The following is a 15130-nucleotide window of genomic DNA, read 5'->3' on the forward strand; positions in this document are numbered from 1 at the left end:
GGAAAATGTAACTCAGATTAATCTGAAATTAATACTTGGGTGCTTCATACTGCAAAGTACCTGGTGCAAAGTACCAGGTTCCTCAAGAGAGCTGCCACAGGATGGGGTTCACTTGAGATGGGTACATTTTAGCAGAGCTGGGCAGCCATCCCAAGGACTGCTTTTGATGCAGATTTACCATTAGCCATCACACAGTAAAACGATAAAGAGTGCTGCTCTGGCACATAAGAATTCAGTTTGGAAAAGCCTCAGTAACAGCTATTTCGCAATGGTGTTAATGGCCCCCAAAATACATATCAGTACTGAACTGTGGGGCTGGGATCCCAACAGAAGTCACCAATCCTGTGTCATGAGATTAATGCCCCCTCTGAAAAGAACTGTGCATTTTTCTTGCTTCATCTATTGTCTATCTTTTATATTGGCTTAAAAAATAATAAACCTGCACATTACTTTGAGGGAAATTAAAGCTGCAAAGAAATAAGAAAATAGCTATTATCTTTTTTGTGTGAGTATGAAATGGAATCTAACCTACAAAACCTTGCACTGGAGATGACCTTGTTTGTCTTACTCATTTCTCCAACTTTGTTTCACTTAAGAAGTATGAAAATCAAATTCTTTTTGCCTGGTAACAAATAACCAACACCAGAAACCCTGTGAGGGTTGTGAATGTCAGGGGAAATTGATAGTGGACTGAGTGAATTTCCCTAGTGGAACAGCACATCAATGACTCATTCAAATTGTCACCTGAGACCCCTAAAAGTCAGTCCAGTGTCAAACATTCTCACCCCCTCTCCTCAAGTAAGCTTGTTTATGCTTAGGTCCTCATTACCCTTCCATTAACTTCAGGCTGACAGCCCAGCAGACATAATCCAGTTAGTAACAGTAGAGATCCATCAATACCTCAGGCATCACCCTCATTTGGGCTTGCCCTTCTGGCGCAATTCCTGTATTTTAAATGGAAATTACATTGTTATGTCTTTTAATCTCTATCACTAACACCAGCCAGATATGAGCAAAGTTAAATGTGAAAAAAAAGACCAAAAAAAAAAAAGTAGTAGAAAACAATAGTGTACTGCATTTGGCCAAGAGATCTCAAATCAGCCCCTGTGCAGCCCAGACTATTTGCAGATTTAAATCCTTTTGCACTCCACGAAACCAGCTATGGATTTTAGCAGTATCCTTGTCAGTGAGCTTTAGACGTTCAAATGAGATCTGTGTTTCCCAGAGCTGCCAGGATTTGAATTAGCAATGAACACTAACTCCAGCCTCAGAGTTTTACATCTCATGGCAGATGAGAGGCAGAGCCTGTGCTCCAGGCTGAGCCCCTGTGCATCCCTCAGGGCCAGTTTTGCCAGGCAGACACTGAGAGACGTGGAAGCAGAGGCAGAGCGTGAGAATTACACACACTGAGCTGTGTTCAGCTCCCTCTGGAGCTGCTGAGCTCTGCTGGGAGGAGGCTCTGTGGCCACATCTCTATAGGGCACTCCTCCTTTTCCTTGGTGATTGTTCTTCTCTCTTCTCCACAGTTTACCATACACCAGAGATCAGTTTCTGCTCCCCGAGGACACAGACCTTGTCTCTTCGACCATGCCAGTCAGTAAGCAGGTAAAATGAGCTGCTTTCATTCCCTGATGACCATGCCCACTCAATGACAAACCCGGGCCATCATCTTCATAAAAAGCAGCAGACCTTAGTCCAGTCAGAGGAAAAAACTAAACTCTCTTTCAGGAATAATTTCAGTATTCTGTAATTGTTCAAATGCCCAGAAAATCTCACCCTACTGCTTTCATTTCATATTTGCTCACTGTGCATGCCAGCTACAGCCAAGAACATACACTCACTACTTAATCTGCTACCTGTGGTCCAGGAACAAGAGCTACATTTCCCATCTACCTATTTATGTAGTCAAGCAGCTTTTTAATTTTTCTCAGTTATTCCCCTGCACTAGGAACGCAGGAACACTTTTGGTTGTGCTCCCAGCCCAAAGGAAGCATCTAGATTCTGCAAAGGCATTAGCATGCTTTGAAATGCAGACTCTTGGAGTCATACATCAACCATAATAAAGTTTATTTGCTTTTCAGTTTTCTGCCACAATGACTTTAATACTCTTTTGACGCTCTGATGGAATAAATATTTGCCAGTGTTGGCACTGGAGATGGAGACAGCCTCCCATGTAAATTGTGGGGATGAGGAAGAGATTTTGCAGGCAGATGCAGGCTTCAAAGTATGTCAAGCACTTTTGGACCAATGTACCTGCTAGTGCACTGGGGAGGCCTAAAATCAGCTTCATCCCCCTTCTGCTGTTGCAGCATTTTAAGATAAATCCTTCTGAGCTCTGAGGGTAATGCTACAGAGCACTACAAACTAATATTCTGTGCTGTTTCTGCAGTCCTTGTTATAAATGATGAATTCTCAGTTAGCCCAGGAAGAGCCATTTCAATGGCAACCTCTTACAGAGCTGCTGATTCCTAAACCCAGTGTTACCCTTGCTTTCACCTGTAAAGGCAGATGCAAGTAACACTGTGGAAGGCTGCTAGTAATCCTCAGATGTCTTCATCTTGCTTATTGTGAGATCCCGGGGCTGCATTCCAAGAAAAGCAGAATGCAAGATGTGTGTACTGTACACATGCACAGCTTCTAATTATAGCAGCTCTTCTCTCATTAATACTTTCTGACCCTGGAGGTTATTTTCCATGGGATACTGCTTACAAATTCCCTTCCTCCTTGCCACTGTCCTCTTATGCTGACAAGAGCTGAGACAAGCTCCTGCTGTGTTCAGAATGCTAATAATTGCCTGAGTTATCAATCAAAACAGATGGAGACAAAAGTAATCAGCATCATCAGAATATCTCTATGATACAGCAAGGAGGAATTCTGAGCTCTGCCCGAATGAATGGGCCCAGCTAAGAGCTAGCTACTGCCTGAGAATTACACTAATGTGATGTGACATTTGCTCAAAGCCAAGTCCTGTTAATGAGTTTGAGTTCTAACAGCAAAGTCACAGCTATTGTTCAAGGTTCAGAAAATCTGCAATTGGCAGGTCAGAATAATAGCAAAGGTGAAAAGAAACAACAGTGAAATGCCGAGGAAAAGGAAGTCAGAGGAAGTGAACTATAACCTTCTGGGATCTTTTGAATTCAAGAGACCATAGGAGTGTGTCTCTGCAGACACATCTCAGGCAAGCTGACTCAGTCTTCTGGACCACCACTTCACTTCAAACAGGTCATCTGTCCCCATGCCTTAGTGCTGAGCTGGATCAGGCAGAGCTTTGTAGCAATTCATTTCTGTGTGCAGCAAAGGGACACTCATGCCCCCAACATTAGTCATTTAATCAAGCCATGTTGTAACTGGAGCCATCAGTCACTTAGAGAGCATCACCTCAATTTGGGCAGTGCAAAGATCTCAGGAGTCAGACTTGCAAGGCAGCAAACAAATGAAAATGTTTATTTACCTGTTCACTGACTTCCTTAAACATTGTGTTTTGTTTCTCAGATTACACACATTACACTGTACTAGTCTCTATCTAGTGTACCAATTTCTCTGTCTCGCTCAAGGCATAGTTGCATTCATGTCAATGGATTTAAAAATAAAACAATTATATAATTTAAAAATAAAACTGTTAATTCAGGTCTGTGTTAGCTTAGTTGGTTCAGTAGAAGTGGCTGTCAAAAACACATCATTCCTAGGCTGGCTGTTAAAAACTTTAGCAATTCCTGAGCTCCTCTGCTGCCTCTCCCCAGTGTCCATGCTGGCCACGGCTGACTGGGTCACTGTTCCACAACCTGCAGAGCCTCTCAGGCTTCAGCCCAAGTGTCTCCTGTGTCAGGAATGGAGAGGAGAGAGCAGAAATAGTCCTTGCTGATCTAGCCCACCTGTTGCTATCACCAACTGCTGCCTCACTATAATTTGACAATAGTTTGACAGCGCTTTACTTGTTAAATGTGTAAAATGGATTTTAAAGCCATTTTCAGTATTAATACACACCTTCCCTCTGTACTTTAATTGAAGCATATAACTCAGAAAAGGATCCTTACACACTCCCTAGCATCTCCAGACAGCTTAAGGACTTAGCTAGGCACTCTCAAGGTATCTGAAATCCTCTTCTATTCACATAACACCCATTGCTGAAGAGTTAATTTCTGTACTAACTTTTAACTTCTTTCCCCTCTTTGGATTATTTATATGCTTTGATTAGTCCAAGATCACTCCCTCTGATAAAATGACACCACAGAGAGAGAGGAAAAAAAAAAAAGAAAATAATATTTTTTTAACATGTGTGCCCTTGCAAGTGTACAATACACACAAATAGAAGTAAAGAAATATTGCTATGAGTAGGCCCAGAATTTAGATATAGATTCAGAGATGAATAGTGGAAAAATTTATACTGGATGTGCCTCGCTTTAGCCATGACTTGTAAACATCCATTTAATTTGCTTAATTTGTGGTTTCCAGTTCTCTCCTCTGACTGTTGGAAGGGGTCCAGCAGCCATGCTCCCCACCAAGCATTTTAGGTTTGGCTGCCTTGCAGGGCATGACAGATGACTCCATTTTGCAAGGCAGTGCTGAGGAAATGTCTTTATAGACTCTGAAATATCTTTAACACTAGGGCTTGCCTTCAGCCAAGCAAGGTAAGGTCCTTCTAATTATAGATCTCTAAATTTATTATTCTCCCCTCCTGTAATGAAAAAAAGACTAGGTAACAGCCTTTCACTTTTAAGTAAAACCTGGTTTTTAGATTAGGTAGATTATTAATTTAATTAGTTATTCTCACTGTGCTTTGAAGACAAAGATATAAGAACTTCAGGAGGTTTGAAATGATAAAGTGAAATATAAAGGCGAAACCAGTTGCATTCAGTTTAGCACTTGTCAAATATTTCTGTCAAAAGTAGGTGCTAGAGGCACCTGTGCTGTCCCCATCTGTCCCATCAAAATAAAGGCTGGCCTGAAGTCCTGCTAATGCACATGCTCATGGCAGTCATTCCATTTGGGATTGGCTCACCTAAGGGAGGGTGCAACAGGCGCAAAGGGAATTGTGGCCCTGTGTTCTGTGTCTAAGACCACAAACTCAGCTGTGCAGGAGAGGCCTGAAGAGCTCCCTGAATCCCCCTTGACAAAAAAATCCTGTTGTTTTCAACATGCAGTGTCTTGGGCAGCTCAGGGATCCGTGATTGTCACCAAGGGCACTCATGGAAAACAAACAGAATGGCCCTTTTCTGAGCAAAGTTAACTAAACAAAGCAAAATGTGAAAAAGCCAGATGAAAACTCCTTAAAACATTACAGTTCACATTTAGGACTAAACTAGATTTTATTTTTGAAGTAATTCAGAGTGAGATAGTAAAGAAGAATCATTTTGTGACTTAGTTTCTCAAGCTGTGCTTCAGACATTTATGCGTTTCTAGTACCCAAACCATGAATTTTAATATATCAAAGCCAGTGTGTAACTTTTAGATAATTTCAAGTCTAAACTATTTGATCTACAGCATATAAACTATAAGTCTCAGATCTTGACTATCAAGTACAATCTTCAAAGTTCTATTCCCATATCTCATTCAGTGGATAGCTTAAAAAAGAACTTGCATTAGCTTCCAAGAGCTTCATATTACTTGGGCAATTTCTGGACTAACAGGAAAAAGGCAAAATTTGTCAGACTAATGATTCATTGTGAATAATTCCCTTACTGCTGCCAGAAATAGAGTGGCAAAAGCCCTCCAAACCCTCAAGCAAGATGCAGAAAGCTTATGTGCTGCCCAAATTGTGCTCTGATGTGTGTCACTATTTATCTGACAGTGTTCATGGACACCAAATGAATTTAGAAGTGGCAAGGAAAATAGGAAAGGGGTGATTTCTGGCAAGTTTTGGAATTAAAAAAAGAGCAAAACCAGTTCTGTCATGTGTGTGTGTAAAAAATACCTACGTTACTTCAAAATTAACAACACCAAAAAAGCTTAAAATAAAAATGTCTTCCTGTTACATTTTGAATATGAGAAGAAACAATTCATGATATTCTTGATTCACATTCTGAAGTTTAAGAACATATGCATTCATCCTATTTTCTTTCATATACCTAATTGCCCAGCTAGGTTAGAAAACAGATCAAATTGAATGAGATGTGTTCATTAGAGTGTTTTAAAGCACAACTTGATTCACACAGATCCTCCCAGGCTGTGTTCCAAGAAAGAGATGTTTTCCTATTTACACACTGACTGTGAGTCCTGAGGTCACATGAAATTTGCCAGCAGTTGACATTCCAGCAGGGTTAAACCACTATTAACATTTACAGCTCAGCCCAACACAAAGTGCTAAGCATGATAGAACAAATAAAGGAGTCTAGGAACTACAAAACATCATTAAACCAGAGCAAGCATTAAATTCCCAACTTTTCTGCTTTTATTTTTATGTTACTTTTCTTCAAGTTGAAAAGTGCATTAGCTCTTTGAAGTCCTAACAGTCATTATTAAAAACATTCTCTGCTCCCTTTTCTAATTGCTTTTTCTGTTTGCGGAAAGTCAATTAAAAATCCCACAGATTGCATTTTCAGCTTATTCTGGCCAGCCCAGGGAAACAGTTTGGATATTGTGTCACACTCTTTTATTATTTTCCTGCCATCCATTGTTCAAAAAAAAAAAGTCTAGCAAACCCAAAAATTCAAAGAAGCAACAAACATGGCTCAATCTTTCTGTCCTTATCATTCCACCTCAGCTTTTATGTATCATTAAATCTTCCACACTTTTAATGTATAGGCTCACTATTACAGGACAACTATGTCACAAAAGTAACGCTTCTGAAATAAAAGCACTACAACAGGTACTCCCTCTGAGGTTTTTTCTAATGTAAAGCTACAAATTTTGGAGTAGAACAATTGTTGATTGACATAAACCAATAAGGGTACAGCCTTTGATGGACAAGTCCCCTTATACATGTGCAAACTCCCATGGTAGTTCAGGGGCCCCTCCCACATATTCACCTCAATACTTTTTGATAGTCAAAACAGTATAACTGTTTTCTAAAGGCTTTGTGTAAGACACCAGCATCTCCATGTATAATTGACAGAAGAATTCAGACCTGGATACTTATATAATTTTATAATTATTTTTTCCCTGGGAGATATTTAGTAATGAAAAAAAAAAAAAAAACAAACCAAATCCACCCTAAACCAACTTTTATAACCTTGCTTTTATATATAGGCAGAATTATTCATTGCATGACTGTTAATGGTAAAGAAATGTTTTAAGAAGAAGTTAAAGCATTGCTAAAGAACATATTTTTGAGGAGGCTCTTCCAGGTGGTTGTGTGCACACAAAGAAAACTCATAAAAGCATTTTTCCACTCTGCTCCCCATTTTAATCAGAACCAACTTGATCCAGATAACAAAATGAAATCAATCTCTGTCCAAAGGATTTCATGATCTATGGCTCTGCATACTATGAAACATTAAATACACTTTAAAAAGCTTTAAGAGACAAAGCCTAATAAAACAATTCTGAACATTTTCTTGGTGAAAGAAATATATTCAACATCGTAGACAAATGTAGTGAACAAAAATAGATATTTTCAAAATGAAACCTACTGAATTTCTGATTTTAACTTCTTCAAAATTCTATCAATTTCATTTGAAATAAAATAAACACCACAAAAGCACAAAAAGAAATATTATGTTTCAGGATAAATGAAGCTTGGAGGATTCACCAGTATGAAATATGAAATCATTTTTCATGTAATTTTCATTTGAAAAAATGCATCTATTATTCAAAAAGATACACAATGAATATTCGCAGACTCCTGCAGCCTCAAGTGAACTTCAACACTCCCAGAGTACAAGTAAATAAACAAAGAAAACATGACTGAATAGAGAAGCCAGACAATTCCTTTCCTACCAAAAAACCAGCAAAGTTCAAAACATTTTTAAGACGCAGGAAGCCCATAGGGACTATCTCTGCTTTCAGATGCAATTGAGCTGTAATGGAAGAAGGGGAGACAAACTTTCCTTTACACACAGTAATAAATTCCTTTAAAAAGGAGAGTTTGCACATTGCTTTCCATATTAAAAGTGATCCGTTTCAAGAGAAGACTAAGAAACAGCACAACTACACACATAGTAGCTTTCATACTTTCCATACCACTGAAGCAACTCCACATCTTCTGGGAAGACAGGTTCTGGTGGTCTGGGCTCTGTTCTGAAAAGAGCTTTTCCACAAGAGCCACTCAGGGTGGATGTGCTACATGAAGCAAAGGGGAGGCTGAAGCCCCCATGCTGGTGGTTCCAGTCCTGCAAAGGGGAGGCAGCTGTTGCTTCCCCTAGGGTCCCCCAGGCTTCCCAGGGTGCTCTCTGAGCAGCTGAGCACAGGTGAGTTCCTTTAATTAAAACAAGGGCAATTGAAATGCCCACTTAGAACATGGCCCAATTCCTTCCCACTGAGATCTGATGCCAGGGCTTGGGCATCTGCTGCCTCTCAGCAGCTGTGCAACACTGGTGTCAAAACCAAGGTGCTGGTGTGAAGAGGCAAGAATGTGATAATCAATTTGAATTACTGCCTAGAGCTTGTAATTTCTACTCCTGATCTTGCAGAGAAATCCATGATGTTGGACTTCACACCTTAAGGAGAGTGAGTTGCAGGAGGGGCAAATTAATGTTCAGTAGGGGCCTCTGTACTGCACTGACAAGCTGCACGTGCAAGCCAGCCTATTCTGAGTTGTACATTTTATTACCTTGTTGTTGTACTCCCAGACAATCTAGAAAATAACAGGGGGATGTCCTCCAGCCTCTGCTGTATGTGGGGCTCATGTGTGCTGGAGACATCAGCTGTTAGCTGAGGCCACCTCATTTTGTGCTGCATAATGACCTTACAGCAGAGGGATGGGATCCACTCAGAATTCCTTGTAGTGCTCTTACAGATTTCATTTGCTAGTAAATTCAGGCAAGCAGTGGCTGTGCTAGATGCCAAAGTGCTTTGTGCCACTGCAGATCTGCTACAATAAACAGCAGAGGTGTCCAGTTCTGCCTGCCCAGGCTCGCTTGAAAGAGAGAAATCAAGTGTGGGTTTGCCAATATCTCCCCCAGCTCTCCCCCAAGTCATTAAACAAATGTGACTTTTAGCCACAAAATAGACACAAAACACAGGTGTAGCAGTTTTGCAGTTTCTAAAAAAGCAGTTTTGCAGCCATGCCTTGGAATAGCCTCCCTTGCTTATGAGTATGGCAGAGTAAATAAGCCAGCTGTTTTGATGATGAGTTTTAGTTTCCTACAAAACCCAGTCTGCTGGGCTGGCCAAATCCAATCATCACCTGTCTCTGATTGGCTTTTCCACATGCAGTTATTTCCCCTAGGTTTGCAAGGTGTGGATTCACACAAAAAGTGCATGAATAATTAGTGCAATTCTTTTATTCAGCTGTTTAAGGGCATTTTCACCTGTGTTTTCACCAACATCTGTGACACCACCAACCCCTCCCTTCAGTGTGAAGAAGAAAGCTGGGGGTTTTCTGCTCCTCCCATGCCAAGGGACAGGCAGGAGAAGGCAGAGGTTTAGCCCTAAAGTGCTACACTCTTAGGGTGAGCAGCTGCCCTGCAGCAAGCTCTGCCCTGCAGCTGTGTCCCGAACAGGCTGCTCAGGGCAGGCAGGTGCCCACAGCTCCTGGAAAATGGGGATCCCTTTGTAGGGCAGCAAAGTGAATGCCCTGCAGCTCCCCTCACCTCCTTGTGTAGCACAGCCAGCAGTGCCCCTGGGCACAGCTGTGAGCAGCACGGGCGGTCCAGCCAGGGCAGGCTGTGGTCTGCTGCCTTCCCAGGCTGGGACCTTCTCTGCTGCCCCTCAAAGCAGTGCTCTGAAAGCGTGCAGCAGAGGCAGTGCTGTGCTAAGAGACGCCGGGTATCAGTTCCCACTCATCCCAGACCTCAGGGACAGCCAGGAGCTCCAGCAGCTGTCTCTGAGCATGGTAAGACATTGCTCATTGCTTTTCCCTGTCAGTCACCAGGAGACAGCAGGAGCTAGAAGGCAGAAGCTTTTTCCTACCCAGAGAATCATACCATTTTGCTTCCAATCTTGCTCCACTGCCCATGGATCAAGAGCCCTCACACTGACTTTGCAGGGATTTTTAGAAACCACTCCTATTAGAGTCTTAGGGACACCAAATCCTATGTACTTCTCCTACACTAAGATCTTGAGAGATGCAATTGTATTTGCTAGTGGTGCTTGCACCTTCACCTTCCCCATTACCAGGTAGGAGATCAATTAGCACAGACTGTTGTAGTCTCCAAAATAAATGGGTTTCATAGATCACAGCAGTTTATTCTGTTAGATCCCAGAACTTCAGCCTTCACATTTCAGCCTAGAGGACAGTGTTTATGAAGCCACAACAAAGATACAGGACAGCTCTTTTTGTTACTTGTAGTTGAGATTTGGAGAAAAGAGAGCTTTCTTTGTTACAAAATGGCATCTATTTTAGTAACAATAAATGGTCTATCCAAGCACAATAGACCAGGCATGTTCTTGAAGACAGATGCAGAGATAGATAAGGATCTATTCATATAAAAGAATCAAATAGATCCTCTCATGAATCAGTAAAGATGGTATCTGTCAGAGAACAGTGCTTTTGTGATGAAGAGATGAGTAAGGAATTTGTAGACCAGGAAAATGAGGAAGCAATAGCAATGAGTCTGACAGAGAGCTACTATTATGGAAGTAGTCTCTTCATGGGTCCCCAGTAAAGGTGCTAAGAACATCTGTTTTATGTCTCCTGAGCTTAATAAAGACATCAGTGATTGCTGCCTTCCAGGCAGGAGCAGCTACAAAACCTAAAGTAAGGGGGTGGGAGAAGAGCAAAGAAGCAGCAAGAATGAGATTGGTTGAGAAATGCTTCCCCATGGGAGGCCCTGAGCAGACAGCCCTGGGTGGTTTGTGCTGTCCTGGGGAAAGACCAGGTGGCCAACAGAGAAAAGGGTTTGGAGGGAGGCTGAGCAGTCACATCACTGCCTCATACTCCAGAGGATGTGTCAGCCCAGCCTTCCTGGAGACGAAGACTGTTTCTTTCTGCAGAGAGAATAAAAACCCCTGTGCAACTTTCAAGTCTTAAGACCCTGACCCTGTCCTAGACATGCTTGGAAAGTTCACAGTATCCAGGTCTTTTTAAACCTCAGCTGTTCTATGGAAACAATGATCTGTCTCATGGGTGCCACAAACAACCATGGCTTGTGTGATAAAACCCTTTTTCCAGCAGAAGCTGGAGAACATAAATAATTTCAGCCAATGAACACCTGCCAAGTTATATCTGGTGTGGTGTTGGCACTAATCTGAACTGTTTTTTTATCTGGTAGCCTACAGGTGAAAATCTCTGCATTCCCCTACACTGAGCTATCCATTTGCTCAGGTTCAATATTTTATGTTTCCCTTGGTGTTGGTGTTCATGCAATATTTAATGGACATATCCAATGCTTTGCAGATCACAGTATATCACGTATTTCTGCAGAAATAATGCAAACCCTGACCACATGAAAGATCTAATGCCATGCTTGTAAAGTGCATGCTTTTATTGCATGTTGAAATGAACCCTATGGAATTGTAAAACAACATGCCTTAGTGCAGACAGGCTAAGCCAGAGTGCAGCAACTCTAGTTTGAATTTGGTGTTTACATCTGAGTTTCATGGAGTCACCACCCCCAAACTGGCAGGTTTTAACTTGACATTTTGCTTAAATCTTACAAGAAAGGAGTTGTAAGGGGGAATAACAACATCCACTGCTTGCTCAGAAGAAAGGAGTTAGCAATGAGAGTTATGCTATGGTTACATTTTTATCACAAACCAAGGCTGTGGTTCCCATTCAAATTAGTAGGAATTCAGCAAAAATCTCTCCAAAAGCAATTTTATGATGCTGTGATTATTCTTTCATGTTCTTACTCCCTTTGTGATTGTGATCATCACTGGCTCCAGGCAGCTGAAAAAGGATTTGTTCAACATCATCTGTTGGAAACACTTTTGGAGGAAAGGCAAGACTTTGATTACCTTTTTTCATTTTATTGCACTGAAAAGCATGCTCTTCTACAAAAAGTTTAGATTTTTGCCCAAACCAATTTTTTTCAGCCAGACCTTTTAAAAGTTTGCATCTGACCAAACCAAACTAGCAGATTTATCCAGTGAAATTAAAGTACAAAAGTTGGTTAGAATGTTAGTTAGCAAAAAGATCCCCTGCAAAATCCCACTTTTTTTTTTTTTTTTTTTTTTTTTTTTTTTTGCTATAGAGACCAAAAAAACCCTCATATACAGCCTGGATACATTTAATTCCTTTCTCTGGGGCACTGTGAAAGAAGATAATCCTACTGCTTTCCCTGGATCTATGTTTGTGCTTGTTTTTGTATTTTCCTGTTCTTAATTAGCCATAAAAATTATGTGTGTTTTTGTAACAAGAAGAGTTTGGTTTTGGCTTCCAGAAAAGAGTCCCATCAAACTACCATTATGGCTATGAAGTCCAAGGATAAGGAATGACAAGGAATAGAAGGGAAGAGATACAACTCCTTTATTGCTCATCCCACTAAATCCACTCTTCATATTTTTCCCCAAACCAGCAGAGTAGCTGTAATTGAAATTATTTTTAATTTTTCGCCTTAGTTCAGTTACAGCAAAAAGCTGTTCTCTGTTAAGTACTGACAGGTGCTTGCTTCAGTGAAATAGCACATTGTAGGCAGGAGGGCAGCCAGGGCAGAATGAATTGCACTGCTTCTCTGATCTGAGGGGAGAAAACCCTTTCTTCCACCTTCAATGGGTAACATTTTACTTACCATGCTCTGTGCAGGGAAAATGTGATGTAACATTAATTTTCTGCGCTGATTTATCTGTGGGCAGATTCCCATTTTCCAACAGCAAAGCGGCAAACCAAAAAAAAGAAACAAACAAAAAAACCCAAACAAATAGTGAACGTCCAAACCCTTGGAGTTAAAAATTTGGTGGCAGAAAGAAAGGAATCAAAATCTTCACTTCATCCCAAAAAACCCAATGACTGCTGGAAAAAAACCTCACCAAACAGAAACCCACTGGTTTGACAGTCACAGAAAGGAATTCCCACAGCATGCAAGCTATAACAAACCCAGGGTTTATACAGTACAGGAACATTAATAGCACACTTAGTGAAAATGTATACATTGCACTAGGCCACTGTATTTGCTGCTGCACACGACAGGAGACTAATCTACCTCTTGTAATAGCAAGTGCTAAACACAGAGGAAGATTTTGTCACCCAAAGCAACTGTAGTAGGTAATAACACAGCAGAAGTATGAATGCTGATGCAAATCTTAAATGTGAAAACCTATTTGCGACAGAGAGTGAAGTACAGAAGAGCTAACAAGGCCATTAAGAGGATGCCATGCTAACCTTCCAATCTTCTCACAAACCTTTCTCAGCCAGCTGTCTCATCTGGCAAGCACAACCAGAATTCAGCTCCGCTTTCAGTGTGCTGACATGAGATCTTGGTTTCCTGGAAATATCTTTCTGAGGATTTGTGAGGCAAGAAAGCACACGATCCCCCAGGACCTTCTCCCAGGCCTTCAAGCAGTCTGGGCAAGAAGATGGGGTGTGTGTAAGGAGTCAGACAGCAGCTCTGTTACAGAATAAACACCCGGCAGCTTTGCTGTGCTGGGGCTGCAGCAGGGAGAGCAGAACTGCCTCGACTGAGTTTAGGAGTGTGTCAGTTCCCATCCACTGACAGCCAGTCCAGTGAGATAAACCTTTAATAACTTCTCAAGAAGCTATGCCCTGAGACAGCAAGGACCCACAGAAGCATTCCCATAGGATAATGGCTATTTGATGAGCATTAGCAATGATTCCATTTGATGCTAAATAAAACTTAGGCCTCTGAGGACAAGCCATGGTCATATAATTGTGGAAAGCAAGATCTCTTTCCTCTTGCAGTAAAGGATCATGTAATTATTGCAAGCACAAATTAAAATTTAAATAATTGATAATATTATTACTAAAGAGCTATCTATAGCAATGTCAAGAGGCCTAGAAAATCTGGCAGTAATTGAATTAAGCATGTCTAAGGAGCAGCACTAAGCAATCTTCCCACACACATACCCAAAACAAACAATGCCTGGCCCAGAGATATCCCTAGCACAGAAAATGGTGTGGGAGAGAACAGAATAATGTTAAATAAGGAATAGGGCCACATGGCCTGAAGCTGTTCATCAGAAGAGCCACAAGCAGCTCAGCTGCATGAAGTGAAGATAGTGATTTGTGCTGTGCAAAGCAGAGGAACTACTGAGGACTGTAATGAGAGCAAAGGACATTTTATAGCATTCAGAGTAGAATGGGAGTTTCAGCTATAGGTTTAAAGTGAGCATAAGAGCACCCTGTCCACTGCAGCAGGGCTTTAACACAGGAATAGCTGGGCAGTGCTGACAACAGGCCCACACAGCAACAAGGTGGCATTAATGGCTAAATCCTTTGGAGGAAGGGAAAACATAGCAATGGCCAGAGAGACTTCATCAACAGGACGTTGGCTTGATACATCTGGTAATGAGAGCTCAAACAGCAGCTGTCAAAGCAGAAGAATTCAAGGTGCCTCCTGTTGTCTCAAAACCACAGCAGTACTGGCCAAAAGCTAAGAACACTCACTGACCCCCAAAGCTCTTGTGTCTCTCAGATCACTCCTCCCTTGTTCAGGAATTACTTCCCCTTGCTTTGTATCCAATGGCTTCTTTCCTGTTTTGTAACATCAGAAGTCTGACAGTGAAAGCTTTTTCCCTCGATGCAAGGGTCTTTCCCTGTCTGGCATTCGTAAAAGATTACATATGGAATGAAAGCAGAGTAGGAGAGGACTGGGGAGTGGTACAAAAAATTATCTTATTGGCGATCATCATGAACAATTTACATGGGAGCTTGGAGCAGTGCTTCTCAAACCCAAGCTCCTGTCACTATTAAAAAGAATTACTATCTAATGAGCTTCTGTTTCCTTTAATGGTGTGAGATTAAGGCTGCTTGCCATCAGGTGAATACTAATAGACAATTTTTAAGCAAATGAGGCCCTCATTCCCTTAATTTTAATAAATGATGGAATAAAACATGCTTTCTTATTTTCCACTTTGTTAAGCAGAAGCTTCACTGCAGACTCTTTGCTTCAGCAATTGAAAGCATTTGGGCTTACTT

At 41.3% G+C, this 15130-nt stretch overlaps 1 protein-coding gene across 6 annotated transcripts in view; it reads right to left on the reverse strand.

Annotated features, from left to right (window-relative positions):
• The window catches only part of CDHR1 (cadherin related family member 1), a 341860-nt gene that overhangs the window by 144516 nt on the left and 182214 nt on the right, over window positions 1–15130 (reverse strand). The gene's annotated exons all lie outside the window — the stretch shown is intronic.

The sequence above is a fragment of the Anomalospiza imberbis genome, chromosome 8 (assembly GCF_031753505.1).
Source record: "Anomalospiza imberbis isolate Cuckoo-Finch-1a 21T00152 chromosome 8, ASM3175350v1, whole genome shotgun sequence".
In the NCBI taxonomy this organism is placed as follows: Eukaryota; Metazoa; Chordata; class Aves; order Passeriformes; family Viduidae; genus Anomalospiza; species Anomalospiza imberbis.